This window comes from Pelodiscus sinensis, chromosome 2 (assembly GCF_049634645.1).
Source record: "Pelodiscus sinensis isolate JC-2024 chromosome 2, ASM4963464v1, whole genome shotgun sequence".
NCBI classification, from domain to species: Eukaryota; Metazoa; Chordata; order Testudines; family Trionychidae; genus Pelodiscus; species Pelodiscus sinensis.
In genome coordinates this window covers 18309959-18324140 of record NC_134712.1, presented here as the reverse complement: position 1 = coordinate 18324140, position 14182 = coordinate 18309959, and the positions used below count along the sequence as shown (strand labels likewise).

Genomic DNA, 14182 nt, shown 5'->3' with positions numbered 1-14182 from the left:
ATGATGTAGTTCTTTGCTGAATCAGGGCCTAAAACTGTGAGGCTTTGGCATAGGGACTATCTGCAGTTATCTCTGCCTAATACAATGCTGAGGCCCATTTGCACTAAAAATCGAATCTCTGTAGTTCGACACCTTCAGGATCTAACTGGTGCCAAACCAAAGAATTTGCCGGACCACAGGAGGTCGATATTGTCTAGCAGCATTACCAACATTTCCCTGCTTACTGGGCTCTTGGAAGACATTTAGGGATAAATTAGAGCTAAATAACAGCACAGGACTCTGAGAGCCAAATTGGTGGCTGTAAACAAACTTTATGGGTGTGATGGGGAGAGGTCACAGATGGGGTGATGCTTCCCAGAGTGCTGACATGGCCACTGCCACTCGCCTTCCTGCTCTCTGGGGTTTCTCAATACCCTGTCCTGCTGGGTCAGCTCCCAAGTCTCTCCCAGCCAAAACACTGAGCTGAGATCACTGCTCCCCCCACCCCAAGGAGCAGTACAGATGCTGAAACTCTTCAGATCCAAGGGAAATGCAGTTTTGGGCCCAGCTTCCAGGGATACCACTCCCCAAATGGGATCAGAATCCCAAATGAATTATTTAAGGGTACGTCTAAACTACATGCCTCCGTCGACGGAGGCATGTAGATTAGCCAGATTGGCAGAGGGAAATGAAGCCGCGATTAAAATAATCGCGGCTTCATTTAAATTTAAATGGCTGCCCCGCTCTTCCGATCAGCTGTTTGTCGGCAGATCGGGGCAGTCTGGACGCGCCGCGCCGACAAAGAAGCCTTTCTTGATCGGCACAGGTAAACCTGGTTTCACGAGGCATACCTGTGCCGATCAAGAAAGGCTTCTTTGTCGGCGCGTCGCGTCCAGACTGCCCCGATCTGCCGACAAACAGCTGATCGGCAGAGCGAGGCAGCCATTTAAATTTAAATGAAGCCGCGATTATTTTAATCGCGGCTTCATTTCCCTCTGCCAATCTGGCTAATCTACATGCCTCCGTCGACGGAGGCATGTAGTTTAGACGTACCCTAGGTGAGCCCCCTTTAACAATGAAAGGAGGATGTACACATGGATCACTCCCCCAGATAACAATTATTTACACTGGACTTGGTAGTAAATAAAAGTGATTTGTTGTTTTTTATTTCATTAAGTACAAGTAGTAGGATTTAGGAGACTAAAAGTGAAAACAGGCAGAGCAAAGTAGATTACAAATTTAAAATAACAGCAAATGCTTAGCTTAACCTCAGTACTACCTTATTACAAATTCACCCTAAACTGGTTCTTATTCCAGCTAAACCTCCGAACCAGGGAAGTCCCCTCTCAAGGGGCTCTTTGGTTCATTCTCCTGGGAGTGCTATGCCTGCTCCTACCAGTTGAAGTGGACATGTGACTTCCTAAAACTAACAATTACTAAGACTTAAAGAACAAAAAAGGGTGTTTACATATGATTGCCAAAACATTGAGGCATCCCATCATTGGAAACACCCTTGATGTTTTTCATTTGCACATTTAAAACCATAAACCATTGCATATTCCATATATCTAACTTTACACACAAGAATGATACGTACACCAAAATAAGGTATATAGACCCAGCAGATTAAGGCATTAAGACTGATAGGTTACATGAGGCACTTTGTCCCAAACATAGTTGAGTTATGCATATTTGTGTCCATGAGTCCATTTCATAAAGCGGGGGAGGGAGAGAGGGAGTCTGTCACAATGGGACCATGGGAAACTAGACCATACTCATGATAAATAGACATCTGGCTAACCAAAATCATGCTGAACACAGATGTTGCCAGACCAAAGAGTAAAGTGATGGACTAGAGAGGTTCAACCTGTAGCATAAGTAAGTCATCAAGAGAAATCTCAGACTGAAGATGATATCAATTGCTTTAATACTACAGGTCACTGAAGGACTAGAGATAAGAGAAGCAGTCTAAAGAAGCATGTTATCTGCATATCTATAAACCTTACTGCTTGCTTGCACTTTTCTCAAGGTCATTAGGGCTCAATCTTGTTCGCTGTAAATAAAGCCTACAAAATTATAGAGTATACATATGCACACTAGCTAGGCAGCTGAATGGGCATGAAAGGACTTGGTTTCCTTCCAACTCAAAATCTTATTGTGTTACTATGTAATCACATAAATGAGTTCTTAATCAGAGTGATGTCAGCCTAGGACTTACCATAAAAAAATCCAGTTGCAATAAAACTGTATAATTAAGCAATGAGGCACAACAGGGCATGAATTACGGTGTGACAATTTATACCTCAGAATGTGACTGATGTGGTTGAGGCTTTATGCCATGATAGAACCTAACTGTAGTTTGCTATGTAACAATCCTAGCACTGACGTCTCTGATGGATTCAACAATTAAAACAATAAATCTATTCCCTTCCATAATGAAACACTAATAGCAGAGGGCAGACAAACAAAATAGAACTTTGGTTCTGAATTCTATAATCGGCTAAGCCCTTGTGATTTCAATGAGAATTGTTGGCATGCAGCTGAGAGCAGAACTTGACCTTGCAGGAATGCCTAGGCAGGGATAAAAAAACGAGGCTGGCTAAAAGATTGGGGCTTTCGTTTTGGAGCTAAAAATCATCATGTAGACTTCTAGACTCAGGTTGGTGCATGACCTCTGGGACTCTCCATCTCTGTAGGGTCCCAGAGCTTGGGCGCTTGCCTGACTCCAAATATCTACACACCATTTTTTTTTCCTGCCCCAGAAGCCAAACCCTCTGAGCCAGCTGATCTGGGTCAACCTTGAGATTTTTATCTCGCTACAGACATAGTCTAAGTTGGTCTCCTATTAGAGACTTTGTTATGCAAACACATACTTCATTTAAAATGAATTTAATATGATAGTAAGCTGCAGGATCCTACAAGAGGGAAATGACTTTGAGCCATTGTTACTATTTAAACTCCAACTATGGCTTTAGATTTTGAGAATCTGGGCCCAAGTATTGCAGTGACACCCAGAAGGACACTTTTTGCTTATAGACACATACAGTTTCAAAAGCATATCTGAGAACCCAGAGGAGCAGTTAATAGCTTGGTTACATTTCTCTCCCCCATGCTTGGGACAGACTGAGAACTGACAACATTAAGGTATGTCTACACTTGGAGATAGGGGTATGACTCCTGGGCTACGTCTACACTGGCATGATTTTCCAGAAATGCTTTTAACGGAAAAGTTCCAGATATTTTAGAAAGACTTTCTTTTGAGCGGAAACCAAACCCCACAATGGCCGAAAATCTTCCCTTTAAAGGAAAAATAAGGCATTTGAAGAACAAAGCACTATCACCTTCTCTTTTTCTTTTCCCTCTTCCCCTCCTGAAAGTGTTGACTCGGAAGAGGGATATTAAGTAATTGACTCCACTCTCCAAGCTCTCCGATGGCAGCATGTCCTAGCTGCTTCCTGCACGTGAATAGCAGCGGCAAGATGCATGCTATATTCTCTTTGTTTCCAGCACAGCTGCACTGGTTTGGCTCTAATCATACCACAGGACAGTGACTGTGGCAGCATTTTTAAGTCCCGTTGCAGAAAGGTGAGCACATCATCATGGAGACTTCTCCAGTGTATACACAAAAACCTCTTATGGCAATACTAACAGGAAATAAAATACTCCTGAAGCTAAAAGTGACGAAAAAAATCCCTTTACCACTGACATACCTACCTCCTGCCCCCAATCCTGGATGCAGTACCCAAGTGTTCGAGGCCTGTAAAATGAAGTTGATAGGAGAAGTGATTCTGTGTCTGGTGGGGGACTTGTAAATCAGTTCAGACGAGTTGTGCTTTGAAACCCATTTTAGCTGACGTATGTGCTTTTGAGATTGAATGCACTTTCGAGTTGCAAATGCTGCTGTATTTCATAAGTCATATTGCTTAGGATAGTCAAGTCCTTGGGTGACAGTAAAACAGGAGCTGACAAGATACATGAGACTCAATTCCTTGAGAGCTTTCACCTTGAAAGACGAGCAATGGCCTTGGGTTTTAAAGACTGTCAAACTAAAGTGCTTGCAAATGGAGAGATGGATTTAAATTAATTTTGCTCTTTTCTTGCCCTTCAGGTGAATTTGTGGTTGGTGGGAGGAGCTGGCTTGGCAGTTGGATTCTGATGTCCTCATCCATCAAAAGAAAGAGTACAGTATGCGCATCAACAGTGCATACTTCTTTAAATTAGTATTAAATTTATTCTCGAGGAGCCATCTCTCAAGGTGAAGGGTGTCCCCGTTGCTTGCTATTTACCTTTCCTCAGATCTGAAGAACAAGGGGACAGCAAATGAAAATTTAAAGCAACCAGGTTGAAACTGATGAAAAGGACTCACTCTTATAGTCAACTTAATAATGCTTAATCTGTGGAACTCCCTGCCACAAGATGGTATGAAGACCAAGAACATAGCAAGATTCAGAAAAGAGTTAACACTTTTCTTGATAATAATAACATAAAAATATGCAACCCTCTTGCATCAGAATATAAATCTACCAAAGCACCTGGTACTGCCACATTTCCCCAATAGGAAGAGAGGCTCTGAATTTTATTTCTGTTCCATTTAGTAAATGAAAGGAATTAAACACTGGAATGAAATGGATGAATACAGAGCCTGAGCCTGCATTTCATTTACAGCCAGAACTTTTGCTGATGGCAAGGAATGCAGGATCGGGTCTTGAGACCCCATGTCTCGTTCAGATACGTTGTCGTGACAGGAAATGGTTTAACCCTGACATTCAGACAATATTACTAATTAACTTAGAGTTCAGTCGAAGTTGGCAAAATTCTTGTTCGTTTTCGAATTTAGCAGTGCCATCTGCAGGAAACTCTGAGAATGTCTCTATGCAACCAGAGGGCAAACCTCTGCTCTAGGCTCCGCGAAACAGATTTCACTGTCACTCTTGTGCTCTTCCTAGAAAAGCAGAATTCTCACTGTTGAAGGTGGGAGATCTGAGCATGCAGATAATGGAGAGTATTTCAGTAGAGATTCTCCAAAGACAGAATTTTGCTCTGAAATTCCATCTCTGGTAACTACTATCAATTCCTACAAGTTTTTTCAGCCCTCCTCATTATATTTAAGCTCTGATCCAACTGCAAATGAAGTCAATGGGAGTCTTTCCACTGAGTTGGATGCAGCCCTTAATTCTCTCATGCGTCCCATGGAAAGCTCTCTCTCTCTGTGCTCTAGTGCTTTTTAAAAGCCCTCCAGTAGACAGACAGATTACATTATTTAGCTCCATACAATGCTGCATAAGAAGTGGTGCTGGTGAGTCATTACATGGCATTCTTCTCTCTGACTCAGTATCGAGTCAATGCCCCAGCGTGTTGCTAACGGGTCCTGTGTAGCTGAAGGTGCTCTCTTTCAGATGAGACGTGAACACTGAAGTCCTGGCCCCTTTCTTTATTGTTATTTATTGACAAAGACCATTTGCTTGTGAGCCACTTGGTTGCATGATGTAGAATTCACACCCTAGAACAAATTGTCTTCATTTTCCAGTCGAGAACTGGAGCTTTCAGTGCCAAGAGTGATCAGTGTTTTAAACAATCTGGAACAAAATGTTTTATTTAAAAACCCAGCAAGACTAGGCTATTGCACATTCACTGCAGGGTGTGAGTCCTTAATACATGAACATTTACTGCACATAAATGTCAAGCACTCTCCCTTTTGTTTACCACTTCAGTGACTGCTTTCAATAACTTTTGCCTGGGTGCAACCCATTTATTCATGCCTAGTGTCTATGTAGCAGAGCTGAATGGAGAATGGCAATTCTGTTTCATGGCAACTTTGGAGGTTTTATGAATTTGTCATTCTGCATTGGATTGAAAACAGAAGTGTGCATGTGTGAGAAAGGAGACTGGTCTGAGATTTGGGAGACCCAGGTTAAAGTCCCTGCTGTCTGACCAAAGATATTCATCCCAAATCGCTTTGCATGATGGAGGGGGTTCAGCATGGGTCTCTCATGCCCCAAAGCAGTATCTAGCCATCCAGCTCTTGAGTGTATGTGTCCCTCTCTAAATTCTTCCAGATTAAAACATTATCAAAATCTATTTGTCTCCACAAAATTCAACAACTTCATTGAGTCAAAAATGTTCCGACCAGTTCTGACACACCACTCAGTGTGTTTACTGGACAAGTTAAATAAAAGGCTTCATAAAAATCCCATAATATTTCTTGGAAGTGAAGAGTTACCCTGGCAAAATTCCAATTTCTCCTGCATTACCCCAAACTCCTCTCCTGGTTTCAATTAAATAAATTAGTGTCCACTTTTCTTTTAATAAAACAAACAAACAAACAAACAACCCTTTCCTCCCAACATTGCATAAGGCTAGCTGTGCAGAGTGGCTGCCATATAAGATGGCTTCATTTTGTTGGCTGGTGAGAGAGGCGTAGGTATGACTATTTTTTTAGACTAGATTCTAAGTGCAGTGAAAATGTTGTATGTCCAGAATAACTGAGATCACAAGTCCGTGGAGTGACTCTGGCTTTACACGAGTGTAAGTGAGATCATAATTTACAGATCGGGGGCAAGTTGTGATGACAAATTACAGGCTGCAAAGTGCTACAGAAATGTAAAGTGATCCACAGAGAAATAGCAGCAGCTGAGCCACAAAAACCCCAGGAGAAAAGCGGCAGAGAAAGTTCAGAATTTCCTGGCTTTATCAGTAGGTCCTATTTGTAGTATTGTAGCACCAAGGAGCCTAGGCACTGCACAGACAAACTGGACTTCTCACACGCACAAAACTTTAAATAGGTATAAAGGAAACTAGAAGATAAAAGCTGTACTAAAATGACACCTCATTTCCGACTTTTGTACTTTTTATCCATAACTCCAATAAGCATCAGTGAATGGGAGTTATAGGCAATGACATCCAGAATATTTAGAAATCCAAATTTTATCAATTAAGATGCTTTTAATTAAAGCACATAAAAATGCCAGTGAAAGACTTGAGGTTCTGCAGCTCTGCCACCTCATTTTACTTTAAATGGAAAAAGTTTTAAGAAGAAGATGCTGTGTTGGGGGGCTCTAGGGTAGTAGTTGGATTTGAACTAGCAGGAATTTCCCCCTTATCACCTGGATCATGCACTTAGCTATGTGGACATCTTTTCAGGAGACAGTAGTGTTCACTGAGTTCAGAGGAATAGACCTAAGTTATTTTAATTGTTTAGGAAGGCATCTGGGACTCCAAACAGGAGTTTTATTGCAGGAAGGTCACAAAACCCATAATTCTCACAAGTAAATATACTCTTGACTGCTTCCAAATATAAATTAGGATGACTAATGCTGAGAATAGCAGAGAGATCAGTTCAATTTTTAAATGTCACGTAAGGGATTCATACTGATAGTTTATGATACATTTTTATGGCTTGCTGCCAACCTGATGCCATTCCATCTTCCTCTTTCAGCTGGGCTTGGGACTGTTTATGCACAGAGAAACTAAATGAGCAGATGATACCCAAATTGAAAAGTTTCCAGTATCTGGGTTCTAGAATACAGGGAAATGGAGGATGAAATTAGAGCTCTGATAATTAACACCTGGTTCAAATGGAAAGAGAGAAATGGTAGGTCACAAGAGAATATCAATAAGATTAAAAGAGAATGCAAATAAAATGGTGGTCTGTCCAGCTGTAATGTATGGCACTGAGGCCTGGTCTATAGTACAGTGGAAGAGCAAAATAAGATAAGCAACTCCAGCTATGTTAATATTGTGATACACATATTTTGTGTGATATTGTGATACACATATTTTATATTGTGTTTCTACGCTGTCCACTCAGTGGGAGGCCATTACTACTTCCTTACTCCTCATAAAAGGAGGAGTACCAGATGCTGGTTGGAACTGCCCTCAGCATTTGATGTACGGGTCCAGACTTGATGCACTAAATCGAATGCTGGAAGATCGATGTCTGGAGAGGTAAATCTTCCATGTAGTGTAGATGTGCCCTGAGTGTTAAGCCACAGGGAAAAAACATGAGCAAATGATCTGTTCCACAGAATAATAATATTTAGATGTATAAGTGGTGTGCACAAGGAAGAGCATGTGAGGAATGTGGATGCTAGAAACACGTTCAAACTAACACTGTGGGGAAAAAAATGAAGGTATGCAGGTTCTGATGGTTTGGTCATGAAAATGTAGTCCTGAAAAGTTTGTGGTAAGAGAACCAAACAGATCAAGATTGAAGGACAAAGGCAGCAAGGCCGACCCAATAGGAAGTGGTGGAATATAGAAGAAGACATCTTAGCACATAGTCTGATAGAGGATATGGCACTGCAGATAGAATTTTGGAGGGAGAGGACTGGTAGAGTGGGATTATTGCAAGGACATAGTCATTGTGCAAGGATCAGCATGGATTTACTGCCCATGAATCACTTAGTTTTTCATTCTGGTCTATGATTTGGTAAGAACATAAAATGGCGTTGAGATGCTTCTTAAAAACATATTTTACAGTTTTAATTAGTGGATGGTTCTCTTCACTGCTTCTTGGTAGCATTATGTTCCATCTCAATGACAAGTTACAAAGAACTTAAAAAACAACGAATGGTCCTACAGCACCTTAGGGTATGTCTACATTAGCCACCTAGTTCGAACTAGAGTGGCTAATGTAGGCATTTGAACTTGCAAAGTCCTTAGTTCGGATTAACTGTTACACCTCATTGCAGGAGGAGTAACAGTTAATCCAAACTAAGGACTTAGTTTGGATTAACTTCTGACTGCCGCGTGTACCCGCAGGCAGTCAGTTCGAACTAAGGGGCTTTAAAAATGGTACCTGCCCGGGAACATGCAAATGAAGCCCAGGATATTTAAATCCTTGGCTTCATTTACAAGTTTGAATGCCTACATTAGCCACCCTAGTTCGAACTAAGAGGCTAGTGTAGACATACCCTTAGGGTATGTCTAAACTACATGGCTCCGTCGACGGAGCGATGTAGATTTGTTTGTTCGGCAAAGGGAAATGAAGCCGCGATTTAAATAATCGCGGCTTCATTTAAATTTAAATAGCTGCCGCGCTGAGCCGACAAACAGCTGATTAGCTGTTTGTCGGCTCAGCGCACTAGTCTGGACGCTCCCCTGCCGACATGAAAGCCCTTTATCGACCTCCCCGGTAAACCTCATCCTACGAGGCATAACGGAGAGGTCGATAAAGGGCTTTCAGGTTGGCGCGGGAGCATCCAGACTAGTGCGCTGAGACGACAAACAGCTGATCAGCTGTTTGTTGGCTCAGTGCGGCAGCCATTTAAATTTAAATGAAGCTGCGATTATTTAAATCGCGGCTTCATTTCCCTTTGCCGATCAGCCTAATCTACATGGCTCCATCGATGGAGCCATGTAGTTTAGACACACCCTTAGGGTATGTCTACACTACCACCCTAGTTCGAACTAGGGTGGTTAATGTAGGCAACCGAAGTTGCAAATGAAGCCCGGGATTTGAATTTCCCGGGCTTCATTTGCATCTTGCCGGGTGCCGCCATTTTTAAATCCCGACTAGTTCCGACTCCGTGCCTGCGGCTACATGCGGCACGGACTAGGTAGTTCAGATTAGGCTTCCTATTCCAAACTACTGGTACACCTCTTGGCACGAGGCGTACCGGTAGTTCGGAATAGGAAGCCTAATCCGTACTACTTAGTCCGTGCTGCGTGTAGCCGTGGGCACAGAGTCCGAACTAGCTGGGATTTAAAAATGGCGGCACCCGGCAAGATGCAAATGAAGCCCGGGAAATTCAAATCCCGGGCTTCATTTGCAACTTCGGTTGCCTACATAAACCACCCTAGTTCGAACTAGAGACTAACAAAAATGTTGATGGTATCATGAGTTTTCATGAGCACAACCCACTTCTTCAGATGAATGGAGCAAGGGGTCTAGAGCTGCAAATAAATAGCAGTAAAAGGGGATGAGTAGGGAAAGAGAAGGGGAAAAATTGTCAATTAGAATGTCTGTGCTAAATGAGGCTAATTGAATGAGCTGTAAATGCCCAATACTTAGTAACGTCATCAGGGTATTGAATGTAGTGGCCCATTGAAGCAAGGTCTTTTTTCAGACCTTCATTAAAGGTGTCAAATTTGCAGATGAAGGCAATTACTGCATCTTCTCTTTCCAGCTGGTTTTTGAAATTGCTTTGAAATAATATAGTCGCTTTTAGATCCATTTAAGAGTGACTGAGCAGGTTAAAATGTTCCCCAAAAGGTTTCTGTGTGTTACTATTTAGGATATCTGATTTGTGTTCATTAATCCTTTGTCGTAAAGACTGTCCAGTTTGGCCAATGTATAATGTTACAAAGGGATGTTGATAAATTGAAATGGATTTGCGTGATGGAACTTATTTCAGAATTGAAATTGTGGATTTTGATTAAGTTATGGGAAGTAAATGAAATTAAATTACAAATTAGTAATTAGATTACTCAGATTTCTTAATCACTAGTTTTGTTACAGTAGCACCTCACAGTCCTAAAAGACCAGAGTCCTATTGTGTTAGGTTCTGTACAAATGTATAGGAAGAAACAGTCCTGATCCTGAACAGCATACAGGAGAGGGAAAGAGTGGGTAAAAGAGAAATATTTCACATAGAATTTGAGCCATTGAGATGAAAAGAGTTGCAGTGCCAGGAATCAAAGGCTAATGTTGAGTCTGGTCCCATACAAAAGATCTTCCTTTTTCCTTAGATTCATTGATATTTGTGCAGTCTTTGTTAAAACACGTGTTGGTCAACATTCTGCTGTCACTTAGAGTATGTCTACACTGCAACACTATTTTGAAATAACTAACGCTATTCCGAAATAACTTAGTCTGCGTCTACACAGCAGGCAGTTTTTTCAAAATGATGTTAAAATACTGTCAAGCTGGAGGACTTCTTACTCCGACTCCTGTAACCCTCAGGCTGTGTCTACATTGGCACCCTTTTCCGGAAAAGGGATGCTAATGAGACACTTCGGAATTGCAAATGCTGTGGGGGATTTAAATATCCCCCACGGCATTTGCATGAACATGGCTGCCGCTTTTTTCCGGCTCGGGGTTTTGCCAGAGAAAAGTGCCAGTCTAGACGGGATCTTGCGGAAAATAAACCCTTTTCCGGAAGATCCCTTATTCCCTTATTCCTACTTTCCGCAAGATCCCATCCAGACTGGCGCTTTTCTCCAGCAAAACCCCGAGCTGGAAAAAAGCGGCAGCCATGTTCATGCAAATGCCACGGGGGATATTTAAATCCTCCGCGGCATTTGCAATTCCGAAGTGTCTCATTAGCATCCCTTTTCCGGAAAAGGGTGCCAGTGTAGACACAGCCTCATTGTATGAGGAGTAAGGGAAGTTGGAGGAAGAGTGCTACATTTGGAAATAAGTGCTGTGTAGACGCTCTCTATTTCAAAATATGCTATTTCGAAATGAGCTACACAATTGACGTAGCTCAATTTGAGAGTTTATTTTGAGTTAAGCCCAGCTGTGTAGATGCACCCCTAGAGGGGGAGTAAGTTAGCAGAAGACATCAGAGTTCCTACAGACTTACACGATTGTAACTGAGAACAAAATTTGGCCTCTTGTGCCTGCGAGTGAATTCCAGCTACCAGTTCCAAGTGATCAGGCCCAAAACATCATGCCTTCCATTTTTCAGTGCCAGTTTTCTGACAGCACATTGCCTGCAAAATGTTCTGGAAGGCCTTGCACAGAGGGTGATAAAATAGGAGCTAGTTTATCAGATCAAAGTTTGTTCACCCCTGCCTTCATTAAGAAAGAAAGGTGAGTGTGAGGTAATTCCATGCATGTAAGCTCAACATAATAGATTTAATTGCTTTGGAAAGTGAATTGCAAATAACAGCTTCTAGAAACTAGATACCACAAGAGCAAATTCTACTCTCCATGCCCAAACACCTCCCTTTGACCTCAGTGGGAGTCACATGCAGGTATCTGAAGGCAGAGTTTGAACCAAAGGGCATTACAGGAAGAATTGACAGTGGCACAAGAAAATGGGAACGTGTCCTGTGTTTTGAACATAAGTTGTCATGTCTATCAGTGGAACAATGAGTGTGCTTTCATGATAGCTCTCATCTTTGCTGACATTGAGAATTGAACTGGGGAATCTCCAGAGCTGAAAGAAGGCTTCTTTACAGCTTTATTTAAAGAGCAATTCTGTCAGACTAAGAGCTGATATAGATTTCCTTCCTCTGTATAGTGGGGAAGCACTGGAGTGGGCTATCTATGGTGGTGGTGGAATCTCCATCCCCAGAAGTTTTTAAGTCCTGCCGTGACAAAGCCCTGGCTGGGTTGATTTAGTTGGGATTGATCCTGTTTTTAGCAGGGGGTTGGACTTCATGACCTTCTGAGGTCTCTTCCAACCCTATGGCTGTGTCTAGACTGCAGGGTTTTTTCGAAAAACGTAGCCTTTTTTCGAAAAAATTTCACCTGCGTCTAGACTACAGAAATTAAATCGAAAGAACGCAGCTTTTCTTTCGACGGCGGTACTCCTTATTTCATGAGGAAGAACGCCTTTTTTTGAAAGTGCTCTTTCGAAAAAAGGCGTTCTTGAATGCAAACAGGGCTTTTTCGAAAGAGAGCATCCAGACAGCCTGGGTGCTCTCTTTCGAAAAAGCGGCTTGCTTTTTCGAAAGTACTGCTTGCAGTCTAGACGCTCTTTTTCGAAAGAGGCTTTTTCGAAAGTATCTTTCGAAAAAGCCTCTTTCGAAAGAGTCTTGCAGTCTAGACATAGCCTATGATGCTATGATTCTATAGTGGGCATGGAGGAAGGCGTATAACACAACTGATGCATAAGTTACCTTTATAGGCTCTCGCTTTAGTACCTTGCTGGCTTTAGGGCATGGTAACTAACCAGTCCCTAATAACTCAATTTAGGACTCAGAATTGGTGTTAGGAAGTAGGCACCAGCCTGGGAATGAGGATAAACTGGGCTGGAGGACAGGACAGAATAACAACCTAGTTTATGTACGGGACTGGGTTCCTACTTCCTTTAAAAAAAAGAGATCAGAAGCAATTAGGCTATCTTAGCAGAAATGAGAGCAACTTTTTGAGCAAACTTTTCCATAGTTGCTTGGGGCCTTGCTTATGAGTAATGTTTCCAGTTGCTTGGCATGTGCACTGCACAATGGAATATATAAATAACATGTGGAATGCTCCTTGTCATAGAAAAATATGTATTCAGAGCAGATTTGCATTCTTTATCCTAACTTAAATTCAGGCAGGATTTTTTTTCTCAGATGAGGTACTTTTAGTCTGCTGAGAAGTGACTGATATGTGTTTGTTTCAGGTGAGTCATCAGTGTTATTAATATTATCTTATTTACCAATGTTTGTCACTTTACAGCTTTTGACTCTGGAGGGTGACTCACCTTGTACAGAAACCGAGAACAAGAACATAAAGAGATTTTTTTTGGTCCACTTCTTCCTTTTGGGTTTGGGATAGGAATTGAGAATGACCTTTGAGGCACACTCTGAGTCATGCTGTTATCATATTTACCTCTGCTGTTGTGAGACTAATATAATAACTACAAACACTCATCCCCTCCCTTCCACAGTTCACAAGGAAAAAGCTTGAGATACAGGGCACACTAGCGAGGCACAGAGATGCCCATAATCAGCTGCTTCTCAGTGCTCAAATGGAAGGAGAGGTTCTAAACACAACTCACTGGGCCAGGGGTGGGCAATAATTTTTGCTGGGGGGGCCACTCCAAGAATTTGGTAAGTGGTCAAGGGCCACACTCTTCCATGATATTAATGGAGGAGGTGCAGGGTCTGGGATGGACGCTGGGTGCAGAAGGGAGCTTGGGGTAAGGGATTGGGATGTAGGAGGGGGTGTGGGATCTGGGAGTTTGGATGAAGGAGAGGGTTGTGAGCTGTGGTAGGGGACTGGGGTGCAGGAGGATTTGGGTTATGAGGGGTAAGGGAGGTCTGAGGGTTGGGGGAATGGGTTGCCAGAGGCAGGCTCTGGCCGGGAGATGTTTACTTGGGCGACTCCTGGCCAGCAACCTAGCTGGATCCCTGTCTTCCATGCCCCAGCAGGTTGCTCAGGGTCATGTGCATCTGTGAATAGCTGTGAGCCCGAGTGAAGGTGGGGGCTCACATCTGTTCACAAACAAATAGGGCCCCGCAGCCAGCTTTTCTGAGTGGCGTGAAGGGGCAAGGCAGGCAGAGACTTAGATTCCCGATGTGCCTGCGAACCAGATCCAATGGGTTG

The 14182-nt window shown here is 42.5% G+C and overlaps 1 long non-coding RNA gene across 1 annotated transcript in view; it reads left to right on the top strand.

Moving 5' to 3' along the window:
- LOC112545870 (uncharacterized) overlaps window positions 1-8300 on the top strand; it is a 57715-nt gene extending 49415 nt beyond the window's left edge. Inside the window, exon 4 of the long non-coding RNA XR_012901223.1 lies at window positions 4088-8300. This is a non-coding gene — a long non-coding RNA (uncharacterized LOC112545870). The remainder of the gene's footprint in view (window positions 1-4087) is intronic.
- Window positions 8301-14182: the final 5882 nt, after the last annotated feature.